This window comes from Aythya ferina (genome assembly GCF_964211825.1).
Source record: "Aythya ferina genome assembly, chromosome: 2".
Lineage (NCBI taxonomy): Eukaryota > Metazoa > Chordata > Aves > Anseriformes > Anatidae > Aythya > Aythya ferina.
In genome coordinates, this window is record NC_140297.1 from 56,714,629 (window position 1) to 56,731,734 (window position 17,106).

A 17,106-nucleotide genomic window follows, 5' to 3' on the forward strand; every position below is an offset into this window, starting at 1 on the left:
ATTTTCTAGGGAAGAAAAATGTGATCAAGTAGGCTAAATGACCTGGTCTCAACCTGTATTCTTTATTCTTAAAGTGCCCCAGCATAAGCTCAGTATAGCTAACAGATGACCTGAAGTTCCAAGGTAAAGATTGCAGTCATAAACTTTCTCCTCTGCTGTGGTAGAACCTTCCTCCATAAAGATAAAGCTCATCTATCCAAGACAAGAAATTTTCTGAGGAGATGGTTCAACACCATGAAACAGCTTCTCCTAAGAAATAAGGATCATAATAAACTCCACCATCTTTCATAAAACCATAAGGAACCATTTTCTTTAGCCTTGCACACACTTCGGCAGTGTTTCCACTGGATCGAATCCTCTGATCAAAATGTCTTTTGAAATAATAAACACATTTTGAAAGACAATAAATGCATTTTAAAATAATGACCACACTTCTCAAGAAATGAAGATAAGATATAAAAATAATGCAGTACATATGACAGCTACAGATCACATTGCTAATGAGCTTTTAAAGTAACACAGATACTTTGGTGATTAGAGTAAAATAGAACTTACCCCAAAACAAACAGCAGCAAGGCAAAGACAGAATACCTTTACCTACATGCAAACATGGAAAGCAAATGTCACTGTTGTTAATGTTTCTTCTGTTTTCAATAACTGTGCCAGCATATCCCTGATTCTGATATTATCTAAAGAACTACTAGTATAATAATCATCCTTTACTTGTAAACCTATGCAACGTAACAGAAGAAACTTAACATAAACCAAACAGTATAATAGGGGAGTATAGTTTACAACCCAATTAAAATTGGTACACAGTCTCCTAATCCACTTACACATTTTTAAATCAGACTCTTGGATCCTGAGTTAAAAAAAAAAAAAAAAAAAAAAAAACTTCCTAGTTCCTGTCTAGGTTTCTAGACTTGGATAGGTTCTATCCAAGTAAAATGGAAGCTTAGGAGCCAAATAAGGACTAGTCTAACTATATCTGAATTTTAAGCACAGTCAGCAAAAGATGTTACATCTCAGCTGATGTTATATCTCTATCCTTCTGATAAATGGCAAAAGGTTATGTCCCTGGTCCCCTTGTCCTCCTGGTCCCCTTCAGTACAAAGTCAAATGGATTTGTTTTACCTGCTGCTAAAATTAATTTTGACCATACTCTTATACGCATGCTTTATTTTACACATTGAGTAGTTCCACTGATTTGAATCAGCACTTCTGAGATAGTAAATGGCCTGAGAAACAAAACTGCCCCCAAATTTTTCACATTTTTCTTCTTTTACCGCATTCTTTAAAGATTTTCTTAAATCAAGTGATGTGACTTCTCAGATCTGGGCTAACTATACTGACATACACAAAAGGGAAGAACTCTTGGGAAGGATATAGTTCCACCATTATGGATATGAATGGGTACGCATTTTGTCAGCTTTTTTATGAGAGGAACATACATACTGCACCATGTGATAATAAAAGGAGGTTACAAGCCTAACAGTCTTCTTCACTAAATCCATGTCTGAGCGGTGTCACTTACAAAGGTTTTTCTCCTTTTTTTTTTTTTTCTTTAGTGAGCATAACCACGTTTTATTAGGGTTTGTATTGGCTTAAGAAAAACAAACAAACAAACAAACAAAAAAAACACATTATGGTTTAAAAAGAAAATAAAGCACACCCAAAACTTACACTTCTAAAAGTCACTCCAAAACATCAAGCTGGTATTGTCTCCTTAAAAATGTATACAAATAAAACATCGATAAGTTTATTGTACACAGAGTTAAAGTACTTCAACTATTAATAGTTGTCCTGGTTTCAGTTAGAACAGAATTAATTTTCTTCGTAGTAGCTGGTGGAATGGCTTGGTGGAATGGAATTGTTTTGGCTTAGGATGAGAAGAGTGCTGATAACACACCAATGTTTTAATTGTTGCAGAGCAGTGCTTATACCAAGCCAAGGACATCTCAGCCTTTTGCTCTGTCCTGCCAACAGGCAGGCTGGGGGTGCAGTAAGAGCTGGGAGGGGACAGACCCAGGACACAAAGAGCTGGGAGGACCCAGACCCAAACTAGCCAAAGGGGTATTCCATACCATCTGACATCATGCTAAACAATATATAGGGGTGGCTAGCCGGGGGGAGGGGGCCGGACTGCTCAGGGTTAGGCTGGGCATCGGTCAGCGGGTGGTGAGCAATTGCATTGTGCATCACTTGTTTGTACACATTATTATTACTTTCCTATTATCACCATTGTATTATTATTATTATTATTGTTATTATTATTTTTGTTATTATTATTTTGTTATTATTATTTTCCTGTCTTATTAAACTGTCTTTATCTCAACTCACGGGCTTCACTTTCCATTTCTCTCCCCCGTCCCAGAGAGGGAGTGGGGAGGGTGAGCGAACGGCTGCATGGTGTTTAGCTGCCGGCCGGGTTAAACCACGACAACAGTTTTCCCAAATTTGACTAAAATATTTTCATCTGTCTTAAGCATAACTTATTTTTGTTGTCCACTCTATAATTTATTAGCTTTCTGTGTCACCACTGATGTCATCTTAAAAAATATTTTTTTCTGATAGAGAAATTTATCCAGTGACAAAAAGTATTGCCTGCTCCAAAGAAAATACAACTATATAGTTATGAATGCACTATTTGGTTGAACTTGCAGTATGGTTTGGTGTTCATAACACAGGATTCTTTGTTGTGTCCCTATCAAAGAGAAGTCATTTGTCTATTCATAGTGAGGTTGTAAGATTAACAACTCAGGTTTCCATTTCTGTCCATTTATCTGACCCCTTGTCATAAAACCTGCCAATTGCCTTTGGTATGCCACACCTTTTAGGTTGGCATACCACTTCTAATCTTTAATGCTTTTTTTACCGTTCAACAGATAATTTTTGGTCCTGTAGACCAGCTACAGGATTGTTTATCATAGGAAAAGTACTTCAGATTGTTTATTTGGAGGAATGCTGTTAGATTTGGATTAATATTATCTGCTTGGAAATTATTCTGTGTCCTTATTAATTTTGTTCTTCTCATCTGTGTAAATCTGTGAATCACTATTTGCTGATGTTATAATTCTATGCCATATTTTCTGAAAATGTTCACAAGCATGTATCTTTTATTTACTGGCAATAGAGACACTTAATGCTGTGTTATCAATGTATAGATTTTTCTTTTTGGTTTCAGATTAGGTACTTATTATGTTCTACTGTTTGTTTTGTTTTGTTTTTCTTCCCTTAAAGTTTATGCTTTTCATGAGGTACTTATTGTCAGTGCAATGTTCATTCATCTTATGTTGACTTGTTCACTTGTTTTTTCAAAATTACTTATTGCTCAGGGATATACCATCTAAAAGAAGTCAGGTGATGAGCATTTTAGAATGTACTGAGATGTACTATTATTTTGTTAGATTTTTTATTGTTCTATTATATAAATAAATAAAATCATATTTACCTTATTTACAGAGCTTGAGATTCCACCAAGTTAATCTAGGTTTCAAGAGTTCTAAAGATAGTTTTAGGATAGTTTTTTATTCCTTTATTTAACTTGAATCTGAATTTTCTTTCTGCCTTTCAGCAAACTGAAAAAATATATCATTTTTGTAGTCCTGTCTCCATTGAGAAAGGCAGTCTAGGTCAATCGCATAATATTATGTTAAGCATTATGTCAAGTAGCTGATTTTCCTTTGAGAAGGCTTTGTCTCTTTGAAAGAGGCAGAGAACACAGCACATAGAACTATAAAGAATCAACTTGGACATAATCAAGGCAAAATGTAAAAATATATCTTCACATACAAATGTATGTCTAACAGACAAATCCTTCAGGACCATCTAATTAGGACACTTATAACTTAAACATATTTTTATAATGACTTAATCAGAGCAAGTTGCTTTCATAGCTCCTTGAGTAGAGTTCTTTAGAAAACTGAAACTATTATTTATTTTTTTTTCTCTCTTTGCAGGACATTGTTTCATTTTCATAGAGATTTTGACATATGTCACTAAAAACATAAAATCAATTGCTAAAGCAGTTACTTTTTTCAATCTTTTCATAGAGATATGTTGTAGATGTCCATATGCTCATTTCCAACCTTTCAAATGTTCTTTTAGATTGCGTTAAAGTCAAATAGTTTTATGTATTTCACTGAGTCAAGAGTTCCGTGGGAGTTGTGTCTGAAACAGGCAGCAGATTGAGAACAAGAAGTTTTTCATTGTGATATTTCCAGTGAATGAAGTTATGAATATTAATACTGATTTTTAAGGACAAAGCTATAAGATAGAAAGGTTACTGAGTGGAAAATTAAGATGTCATAGCAAATGCTGCAGATATACAGGAAAAATGGCCACACCTATATAAATAGCATGTAGTGAAAACGAAGCAATGTGCCACTTCCAAGAAATGACAAGTTTGAACTTGTAATGAATTACTGAAATTTTTCTGTAAACCCTTCAAAAAAAAAAAGTATGTTTACTACTGATTATTCATAGCACAATAATGCCTTGAAAGTCAAACCATGAACACAGTTACCGTTTATACAAACAAACTGAATCAAAGCAAAAATAAAAAAAAAGTCAGCCTCTGCCACAAACTACCCATTATTTAAATAAAAATGATGAAGTTTCTGGCAGCTCCTAAACTAAAACAACACTAATACTCTGCTCAATAAAATGGAAATAATTATTTGCCCAAGTATTGTGGTTTCACCCTGATGTTCGCCTAAATTCCACCACACCGCTCTGTCATTCCCCCTCATCAATGACAGTGATGAAAAAGGGCTCACGAGTTGAGATAAGAACAGGGAGACAACTCATCAATTACTGTGATGGGCAAAACAGACTCAACATAGAGATATTCATATAATTTATTGCATATTACTAATAGATCAGAGTGGTGAGAAACTAAAAGAAAACTAAAACCACCTTTTCCCTATGTTCCCATCCTCCCACTTCTACCTTCTCCCACTGAGCAGCAGAGGGGAATGAGGGTTGTGGAAAATGCATAATACTGTCTCTGCTGTTCCTTCATCCTCTCTCTCTTACACCATTTTAGGGGTCCTTCTCACAGGATGCAGTTCTTCACAAACTGATCATACCTGGGCTTCCCACAAACTGTAGTTCTCCAATATGGGTCTATACCACAGTGTTCATCTTTCAGGTAGAGATTGCTCCAGCACGGGTCCGCCACGGATGGCAGCTCCCCCCAGACCCCCTGTTCCTGCAGGGGCTCTCCATGGGCTGCAGCCTCCTCCAGGCCACATCCAACTGCTCCACCGGGGGCTCCTCCACGGGCTGCAGCATGGAGATCTGCTCCATGGGCTGCAGGGGGACAACCTGCTCCACCAGGGGCCTCTCCACAGGCTGCAGGGAAACTGCTGCTGCCTGCCTGGGGCATCGCCTGCCCTCCTGCTGCACTCACCCTGGGGGCTGCAGGCATGTTTCTCGCACATTTTCTTGTCTGCCTCAGCTGCTGATGTGCAGCATTTTTTTCCTTTCTTAAATATACTCTCACAGTGTATTTAAAAAAATAAGCCACCAGCTTTTCTCATTGACTCAGCCTTCGCCAATGGTGGGTCCCTTTTGGAGCAGGCTGGAGCTGGCTGTTACCCAACATGAGGCAGCTTCTGGACTCCTCATAGAGGCTACCCTTGCAGCCTCCACTTGAAAAAAATGCCATGTAAAGCCAATACACCCCAATAAATCTCATATATAATTTTTTAGATCTTGGTATTAGTCGGAAACTCTAGAAAACTCTGATGCCTAATTTGTATCCCATATGTGAGTAGTTTATGACAACCAAAGGCAGTTCTTAAAAATAAGGAAGAGAAAGATTTCTTACAGAATCAGTGCATGTCATAGTCTCTTGAAAATAAAGTGCATAACAGCAGACATAAAAGAGAATGCTGTAGTAAGACAAGCTGTAATGAGTTCAGTGTGTTAGCATGCAATTTATGAAAGATTTCTCTTCTTTAATACAACATTTTTCATTATCATTAGTCCTTGAGGTGCATGCCAACCTTTTGCTGGTGAATGTAAATGATGGAAAGCCTGTAGGAAAGAAGGAATCACAGCTTTTTTGCTCTTGTTTTGAATTGTTGCACTACATGGTTTTGCAAGCAGAGAAGTCATTTATATAACACTGATATCATAAGCAGAGCTATATAGTTTCCAGTGACATCACAACCTACAATCCACACCATTTTTTAACTGAAAATGAAATTAATGCAAAATCAAATTTCTTGTCTCAACAGCCTCAGTGACATTGTCATAAGTAATTGGACTTAAAATAAATAAATAAATAAAAGATGAAGATCCAATGTCATTACAGATTGCCTTTTAAGGGTTGCAACGAAAATGACTCTTTAGGGGCCTTTTAAATGACAAGGAAGATTAGAAAAATAGGGCTTTTAACTTTAATTTTTTATTTTCTCAGGACCAGACGTTTCAATTAATATGTTCAACAAAAACTAATATTTGCATTAGAAAAGAATAAATGAGACATATGATTTCTAAATCATCAGCAGCTCTGCACTGTTTGTCAATGCTGTACTGGCATCTTTGCAAATGAGATCATTATAAACTAGACTGTGTCCAAACATGGACCTAGTAATCAAACATCCACATCTGCAAATATGTACCTAGTGTGAGAGGATGGTCTTCAAGAAAAGGTTGTCAAGCAGACATTTTCTTGAAGGAATTCATGAAGATCTCCTCAAGCTTCCTAACCCTGAATTTTCCATGCCTATGTTGGAAGGATATTGCATCTGGCAAACAAACATTTTTTGTATGAGCTTACAGCTTTGTTGAAAGCAAAAGAATGATTTTTTTTTTTTTCTGATAAAAAAATAGTAATTTCACAGAACTAGTTATCTGGAAAAATTATACTTCCTATTTGTACAACTATACCGAAGCAGAAAAGCATAACATCTTATATGTGAAACAGATTTAATGTTCTTTATTATTATTATTTACTGTTGGGGGGTACTGAAAACAGTGAGTGTACTTCTATTTTTTTTTTCTTTTATTTTGAGAGAAAGAACAAACTAGCAACTTATTAGAAATTTCACCAGAATTTAGAAAAAAAATAGTTCTAAGCCTGAAAATACTTAGGACCTTATATTAGAATTAGCTGGAATCTGTTCTGAGTCAAAACCAAATGTTTCTGCCAGGTAAAAAAATAAATAAATAAAATAATATTTCAAGCAACTTAAACCCTGAATTTTAGCAACACATTCTGATGCCTAATTTCATGTAATTTTAATTGAGAACTGGAATCTATGTACCCTTGGAATATTGGAATAGGCTGTTACAATGTTCACCATTGCTTCACTAATTCTGTCTATGGTAAAAATAGTATTTTTCTGTGTTTGTTTGTTTGTTTGTTTTGTTTTGCTTTGTTTTGTTTTTTAGCAAATCCACAGAATTTTTCTGTCTCCAAATTGAAAAGCACTGATTGTCTCCTATTGAAAGCACTCACATCTGAAACAAAACAAAAACAAAACAAAAACAAACAACCAAAAATAACAACAACAACAACAAAACAGTTCTAAAGGCATAATCGGTCCTAGTAAAACTAACAATATTTCTTAAAACTTACCTTAAACTGAATTGGATCTATGACTCTATTTTCTATAATGTAAAATGTACTCCCTCAACTTAATCATCTCCAAATAAATAATCATATATGATTTAAGCCTTTTTGTCTGTATTTCTTTCTCCAAGTGCTTTTTGTTGTTGATGTTGTTTTGTTTTGGTTTTACTTTTTTTTTAATTATTATTATTCATTCCATAATTAGCTTTCCAGGCCTTATCCCTCATTTCCCAGTGAAATAGAAAAGTAGAAAAATAAAAAAAAATAAAGATACAATGAACAAAAAACTCAGTTGCCACCTTATTCCCCCTTCTGTGTATGTTAAGTTTTCATAGATCCCTGTCAGAATGACTTTTATCCAGCCCCAAAGTGTGACTGCATTTCTGCTGAAGGCTCTCAGAAAGTCAAGGAAAATCATGAACACTTTCCTGTTTCTGTAATTTTCTATAATTTAAAACATCAGTTGATACTTTCACTGACGTGCTAAAATAAGCATGTTAAGTCAAGTTCTTATTACAGTCAACATTCCCTGAAAAAAGACGGAGATACTAAATTGCCCCAGAGCAGGAATAGCAGAGCTGTCCTGGCTTGTTGGTGGCTGAAGAAATAATTTGGAATCATCAGTTTAGACTAGCCCTTTTCTTACATTTCTTTCATATATATATTTTTTTAGTTATTATTTAATTATTTTGGATGTTGTCAGGGATATATCCTTGGTCAGTGGGACCTTTGGTCTTTCATTATATGGGTTTGAAAGGACTTTCATTATCCTGCAGCAATTCATCCCTATCTGAATGTATGTAACGGCCTGAGCTTCTAAAATAATGGTTCCACTTACTGGTATAATGAAAAACTTGCTGTTACTCTGCTATATCCAGGAAAGACACTAATTTTTAGGAAATTGTGGGGTATTTTGTACAGTGCCCATGGATACGTGTCTTGGCTTTATTAATGTATCTGCCTACTGCTCAGTCTGTGACAAAACAATGGAGGTGTGAGTCAGGAAGCAGCACTCAGAGTTCAGATGAAAGGGGCAGTTTGTATTTAGACACTGGCAGGTTAGCAATAATTACATTTTGATCACAATGACAAGTTTTTCTCTGGAACTGTAGGACTGATTAACTTTTCACTCTAAAATGTTCACAGAGGTTCTGATCTCATGACATCAGCCAGCACTTAATGGAAAAGGGGACAAAGAACATGTCTGTAGCAAAAGAAAATACAGAAACAAAAAAAAATTATGCTAGATACTAAGGTAGGATTACAGACAATGAAACCTGAAATGATTTGACATGCTGACCTGACACAGTGAAAATTAAATGAGAAAAATGAGTGTATACCAAAGAGGAAAATGTTGTTATTGTCAAGCAGCGAACAAAGTGGATTGATAGACCTCTACCACCTTTTCATTATGCTGTTCTAATCAGATTGTTTGATTACACATGATGAAAGGTATCAGAATATTTTCATTTTGTAAACAAGAGAAGCACTTTTATGCATCTAGACACACATATATACATTGTACTTACATGGGTGCAATTTTATATTTTTTCTTCTGTTTCTTTTATAGAAAAAAAAAAAGGTGTTTTTCAACCTCAAATTCCTGAAGCAATAGTTTATTTACTATCTTTCTTCTTGAATCTATCCCCATTTAATAGTGTACTGTTTATAGGAATGTTTACAACATCTTCAGTTCAGATGTGCAATAAGACTTTACTTGCAAGGCTCATGACAATATGTATTCTTTCTTAAAATGAATCCAGGTAAATTCAGATTGCTGGTTTTTAACTAATCCTGAAGCATGCACAGCAGATTTTCCAGTAAATGTATTGAAATGAATCCTTAAGAGAACCTACCATACATATAACCAACTCCAACAAAAAAATACAGAAAACAGATGAAGAGAGAAATCCAACTTTTATTAGCTAACAATATGTACACTGAAGTCACAGATCATTATAAACTGTCTAGTTTATTTGAATGTGGTGATATTACATTGGAAAAGTATTAATGGCTAGAATTAAGTAGATCTCACTGATAATCACAGGACTGTCAAAATGGATGCCTCTGTTGAGCAGATTTTTTTCAGGCTAACGCTCTTAAAAGCTCCTTTATTCAGAGGAAGAGGTGGGCACAGAAGCCGCTGGCCAGTGTGGCAGCCAGCAGAGCTGAGCTTAAGTCAAAAAACCTACCCAGGGAACTAGGTTCTTTACCAGAGGTACAGAGACAGATTTTTGGGCCCAGATAACTTTAGGGAGTCTGGCTGGGTAATTCTGAGGCTGAACACTGTCACATGTTTGTTCCTCTGAACACTGTGGATACAGATTTTGTGCTTGTACTCAGCCAACAATCAGGACTTCATCTCTTTCTCTCATTTGGACTAGACACTTCATTCTGGACTGGTGAAGTTATGTTTATATTAAGTATATTTGTGTGATTTTTTATTTGTTTGAATGCAGAGGCAGGCTGGCCCTGCTGTAAAGCTACATAAATTTTGTCAGAGAGATGTGGTTCACCATCTTTGCTATAAATAAATACATAAAATAAATGAACGCTCCTTCCTACACCTTTATCAAGGTTACTTGATAGTAACCAGCAAGTCCCTAGTGAATGTTGATAACATCCCTGGATCTTAATACTTGTTCCTATGTTTCTATGGATGTGCACAGATTGTGGATACCCAGATACTTGGAGAGGTAAAAAACTGTCCCACGTGATTAGCAGGAATTCAGTCACCGTACCTGGCAGGCACTAACTCCCAGGGTGCTATTACATTCTTTACAATCATCAGCTGCACTTCTGGATGTGAGGTGCAACAATCAAATGCTGATGCCATGAATAGAACTGGATAAAAAGTTAATGAAAAGTAAATCAGGTACACAGCCTTTGTTCTGACTAGCACAAAGACAGTAACTGTCCATCTGCTTACATAGTCTAAGACATGTGTCTAGAAGTTAAAGTCTGTGGAGTAAGTGAGTATACAAGTTGTTTGGAAATATGATAATGGTAAATAAGTACAAATTGTCAAACTGCTTAATATTGTGTTAAACAGAAAGTCATTATCTTTTAATCTCTTGGGGTACCTCCCAAGAAATACTGGTATACTGGAATAGGCTCTTCAGGGAAGTGGTCACAGCACTGAACATTCCAGAGTTCAAGAAGTGTTTAGTCAATGCTCTCAGAAATATGGTTTGATTTTTGGGTGGTCCTGTGTGGAACCAGGAGTTGTATTTGATTATCCTTGTGGGTCCCTTCCAAGTTAGGACATTCCACAATTCTAGGATTGCAGTCTTGCACACAGTTGGCCTACTGTCATTTTTTGAGCTATGTTTACAAACAGCTGTGCCAAAGTTTCCAATTAGTAACGTTCATGTTTGCAGCAAGCATACATAAAACATCTATCACCTACATTAAAGTTTAAAAACATTTACCAGGGATGCAAAGCTCATCAATTTCTTAAAACTACCCAGATAACATCTCTTACAAGTACTTTGATATGCAACAGTTAAAGAAATTAAGCTCTTATGCTAATCAAAATTTCCTTGATTTTCATGTTTGGGTGATCATCCTAATCAATCTACACTATGAAAAAGTAATTGCTCTAATCCTAGTTCTGACAAATGGAAATTGAGCTAATTAATTTGGATTTTGAGCAGGATTTTAATGCAAGTATTCCATGTTTTTCTTATTGTGCTATGACAATTGCATCCATCTCATAGTTCAATCTCAGCAATCATTTGACTTTGGAACCTAGTTCATATTCTGTATTCATGCTCTCTGACCTTCTATTTAAATTTTGTGCACAGTTTTTAATTTAGTACATAATATGCACTTTGATGAGAGAGATAAAATAATAGAAAAGAAGGGAAAAAGGATAGAAAAGGAGAGAAAATGAAAAAAAAATGAAAAGGGGAAAAAAGGAACAACAAAAAAAACAAACAAACAAAAACGAACAAACCACAAACAAACAAACAAACACAGTGCTTTCAGGGGATACCAGGCCAGTTATAAAGAAGACTTCTTAGTATTTGTAAAGTTAACCATATGTGAATCTGTTCATTTCCAACTACCTTGACCATAATAAGGGCATAGTCTAAATGATTATTTCTGAGAAGGGGCAGTGAAGTTGCATAATTTTGACAGATCCAATCTCTTCACAAAACAGAAATAGTTCTAATGAGTCCCATTTTTGTTGTTGTTGTTTTTTAATTTGGTGTATTACATTTTAACTAGTTTTTCAAATGCTCCCCCAGAAAAAAAAAAAAAAAAAAAAAGGATTTTTTTTTTATAATTTTCATATTTTATCATCATGACACAGACATTTAAAATATTTTCTATTTTCCATTTAAAATCTTTAAAGGTCTTTAAACATGAGTTGCTAAAGGAATCCAAAGAATCAGTATTAACAATAAAGCTATCACAGAGAACTCTCAAAATTTAAAATCCAGCATGAAAGAATGGGAAAAAAAATGAATCAGGAGCAAACAGTAAGAAAACAATGGAAAATCATTGAAATAAACATTTTATCATGTGTAAATTCATATTTACTATCCCAGTACCACACATAGAAACACATAAATCTCTGAGATGTTATTGTATAGTTATTTTAATATTAAAATATTTTAGCAAGATTTTCTTGCAATTAATAGTAGGCCTTGCCTTTACTAAACGAAAAGTATGAGACTGGCTCTTAATTAAATTTAATAATATAATTATAATTAAATTTAAAATAATTAATTTGATTTCAGTGGCAAGAAACTTTATGGTTGCTATGCACTCATCTATGTTTTATATTACAGAAATAACAATTTGTGCATTTCTTCACATGAATTTCAATAGATTGCTTGATCAAGGGTGTTTATTCACTGTTTTGTTCTGTTTCTTTTAATTATATGCAGCCACTTCATAAACTAAGTACTTGATATAATTATGTGGTGGTTTAGCACTGGTAGGTAGCTCAGCACCACCACCCAGCTCTATTACTCACCCTCTTCAAAAGAACAGTGGGAGAAAATACAATGGAAAAAAAAAAAAAAAAAAAAAAAAAAAGTGGGTTGAGATTAGGACAGAGAGACTGCTCACCGTCTGCTCCTGCATGGGCTCCGCTCCACAGGCTGCAACTCCGTCGCAGGGCCTTCTCCTGTGAGGGCTCCCCATGGCCTGCAGCCTCCTCTAGGCCACATCCAACTGCTCCACCGGGGGCTCCTCCACGGGCTGCAGCATGGAGATCTGCTCCATGGGCTGCAGGGGGACAGCCTGCTTCACCAGGGGCCTCTCCACAGGCCGCAGGGAAACTGCTGCTGCCTGCCTGGAGCATCGCCTGCCCTTCTGCTGCACTCACCCTGGGGGCTGCAGGCATGTTTCTCACACATTTTCTTGTCTGCCGCAGTTGCTGGTGTGCAGCATTGTTTTCCTTTCTTAAATATACTCCCACAGAGGTGCCACCAGCTTTTCTCATTGACACAGCCTTCACCAATGGTGGGTCTGGAGCCGGCTGTTACTCAGTATGAGGCATCTTCTGGACTCCTTACAAAGGAGCAGCCCCTACTACCAAAAGTCTACCATGTGAACCCAATACAAACTATAAACATGGGAGTGGGTTTTTAGTTTAGGAAATATTCCTACATGCATTTAAACTCATAAACCATTGATATAAGTAATCTCAGTGTAATATGATGTACAGGCTTTGCATACCCAATGAATATAAGATTTCCAATAATATTCATGACTGGTCCAGCTATAATACAGGCTAAAAGTTCTAATTTGTTTGCAGTGATTCTGGATTTTATAAACTCACTAAACATTCAAAACCAAATCCTTGGTTTACCTCATGATTTACACAAGCAAGAAGGATGAGAATTTGAAACTTGTGCTGTATTACATATCATTTTATTTCATGTCTGTTTAAACATTGCCTCTCTCCCCCCTTTGTTAATAGAGTTCTAATGAAATAAATATGATATATATTAAATGTGTGATTTTTTGCAAAGAACTAATTTTCATCATCTATCACAAATGTGACTGGAGGTGATGGATGTGTTTCCAGATTTAAACAAGCAACTAGTAACAAAAGAAGCTACTAAACTAACTAGTGCAATGGGTTGAAGAGTGTCGCAGAAATTGATTTCAAAGACAATAAGCTGCAAGAATGAGTGATAACAATTGTATGTATGTATTTTTGAATATGTGAGAGGGAGTGTGTATATATTGTGAGTCAGAAAGGAAATGGAAAGATAAGAGGAAGTAATAATCTGGGAACGCAGTCTTGGTAATCAGTCTGCTCCTTGCTCTGGCCTGTGTTAGTGGAAACAGCCACACCAGACAGCTTCATCAGGGGTCCAACCTAAATGTTTCTGTGCTAATACATGTAGCATAGGGAATAAACAAGAGGAGTTTGAGGTGTACGCATGCCTTTAGGGCTATGACCTCAATGGCGACATGAAGATGTGGTGGGATGACTCCAGAAGTTTGAGAGGTAGACCTGTGCAAGCCTCATGAGGTTCAGAAAAGCCCAATGTTAGGTCCTGCATCTGAGTTAGGGAAATCCCAAACAGAAATACAATCCCAAACACAAGCACAAATACAGGCTTGGTGGAGAATGGATTGAGAGCAGCTCTGAGGAGAAGGACCTGGGACTGTTGGTTGATGAGAAGCTCAACATGAGCCAGCAATGTGTATTGCAGCCTAGAATGACAACTGTATCCTGGGCTGCATCAAAAGAACTGTGGCCAGCAGGTTGAGGGAGGTGATTCTCCTCCTCTATTCTGCTTTCTTGAGACCCCACCTAGAGTACTGCATTCGTCTGTATGGCCCTCAGCACAAGATGGACATGGTTATTTTAGAATGAGTCCAGAGGAGGACCACAAAGATAATAAAAGGGCTGGAGCACCTCTCCTACAAATAAAGGCTGAGGGATTTGGGGTTGTTCAGCCTGGAGAAGCAAAGTTCCATGGTGACTTTATAGCAGTCTTTCAGTATCTAACGGGGGCCTACAAGAAAGCAGAAGAGGGCTCCTTTATCAGGGAGTGTAGTGATAGGACAAGGAGTTCTAAACTAAAAGAGAGTAGGTTTAGATTATATATTAGGAAGAAATTCTTTATTATGAGGGTGTTGGGGCACTGTAACAGGTTTTCCAGAGAAGCTGTGGATGCCCCATCCCTTAAGTGTTTATGGCCAGATTGGATGGGGCTTTGGGCAACCTGGTCTAGTAGGAGGTGCCCTGCTCATGGCAGGGGGACTGGAAGTACATAATCTTTAAGGTTCCTTCCAACTTAAAACATCCTATGTTTCTATGATTCTGTGAAATCATCAGACAGCACTGTACCAAAATAAGAAAAAATAAATAAAAAAAATAGGAAAAAAAAAAAAAAAAGTGTGCACCTAGGAAGATATATTCTCACAAGGTTTCAAGGATCATTTAACACATACGTCAAGCATACTGCATTGTGTGCTAGACTAGTATTGCTGACTACTGCATTACTGATATTCTGCACAAATGTGCCATATTGTGATAGGCTCCCTGTCTATGTATCTTAAAGCTAGACACATCTGGTTACCCTTTTCTGTGACAGAGGAACTCACAGTATATGGCCAGCTCCCAGCATGACATAAGGGGTCTATATCTATTATATCTTGCATCTATAAATATCCTTCATATGTATATACATGTCATTCTTCATACAAGACAACAAGCTTAATGAAAAAGATGTAGGGCTTTTATTTTGTTATTGTACTTGCTTATAAAAAGAAATAACAAAAAATAATGGTTCCTTGAGTCTGTCCACAATATATGGTGAGTACCATGACTACAAAATTGGAGGGATATGTAATACTATTAACCTTAAGTTAAGAAAATAACCAAGCCTCCAAAGTCAGGAAATGTTTCTAAAATTTTAAGAATAAATATGATCTCTTTTTTTAATTTGTGAGGCCTATCTGCCATGCTCTGTTTTACAACAATCTGTATTCAGATCTGGATCGGGTTTATGTTCAGTTGCTAATGCCTTCTTAATGCCTCCCTCCTCTAAGTTCTCCTTCCACAGTCACTTCTCTCTCCTATAACCTTTTGTGACAGATTTATCGTTAAAGAAATTAAATTTTGGTTTTCTGGAGAGTGAAGAATAAGCAGTATATCCTTTATTTAAAGCTCAGACAGGGCAGTATGCAGAGACGACAAGGGAACATGCGCACTCTGAGACCATTTGAGAAACATGAATAATCACGAGAACTATGCAGACCGTCACACTGTACATGTTGGCTACACTTCACCATGGCACTTGTGAGGTGTGAGATGCATCTTCCATCACACCTTCGCTAAACCACACATATTTAAATATAACCATAATCTATTCCTGTGGCTTGTGAAGCACTCACTTCCCTGCCAGCCACCACTGCTGCTCCCAGGGACTTTTGACATTGGTTTAATGAGATGAGAATTTCACTTGGGGATGTGGTTTTCTTCTGAGATCTCTTGTAATAATCAGACTATACAGAAGCAGTGAGATCAACCAGCATTTAAATAAATATTGATCAAACTATTTACTCATTGCTACCATTATGGAATGTACCAGGTGAGTTTATTAATTAGAAAAGGTGCATAGGGAATTTCATCCTGTGTATAAAATGTAAAAAAGTTATCCATCACACATAGTAGGGAGGAGTACTCATTTCTGCTATGGAATTCTGTTTTTTCCTGTAAAATCCATGTATGAGCTGGTAAGATACAAGGTACCTGATCCTTTTTTGTTGTTGTTTGTTTATTTGTTTTGGTTTTGGTTTTCTTTAAACCATAGAAATCAAAGGATAATATAGTATGTAACAATATTGTAGGATATACCATTCAAGCAAGACTGTAATAGTGAAGTGATTTTGCAGTGTATACTTGATGTGATTTAGGATACTCTGTATAGATCTTAGAGAAGTTTCATGGTAGATTTATTAATTTTTTCATCCTACTGTCAGTGAAACACCAAACAGTAAATTTAATCTAATTTTTCCCTGGTAAATTTAATCTACTCTTTACCATTTTCATTCTTTTCTCAAGCCAACATTAACATACATATAGACCTATGTATGCATCTACCACAATTGCCTCTTGTTTGTGAACAGAAGGATACTACACCTTTCACCTATTTGCAGCAAATAAAATGGAAGAAAAAGAAATTAAATTGACTATGAATTAGCACATTTATCTTACTAAATCTTTCTTCAAAAGTATAATTTCTTCCAAGAATGGGAAGATGAGCACTCCATTTTGCTTATGCTCTCTATAAAAGTTTCTGACAACATTGAATATTATCAGTACTATGTACTATAATGACATTTTCTCAACAGGAACAATTTATTTTATGAAGCTATCCTTTCTTTAATTAATAATAATAATAATTGATTTTAAAGCATATCTTCTAAGTAAAGGACAAAATTTCATATCCAGTCCACCTCTGTATTAAAGTAAAATTCTTTCCTATACCATGGTTTGTTTGATATTTTTTTTTAGGAAAAAAAAATAGCCATTTAATTAA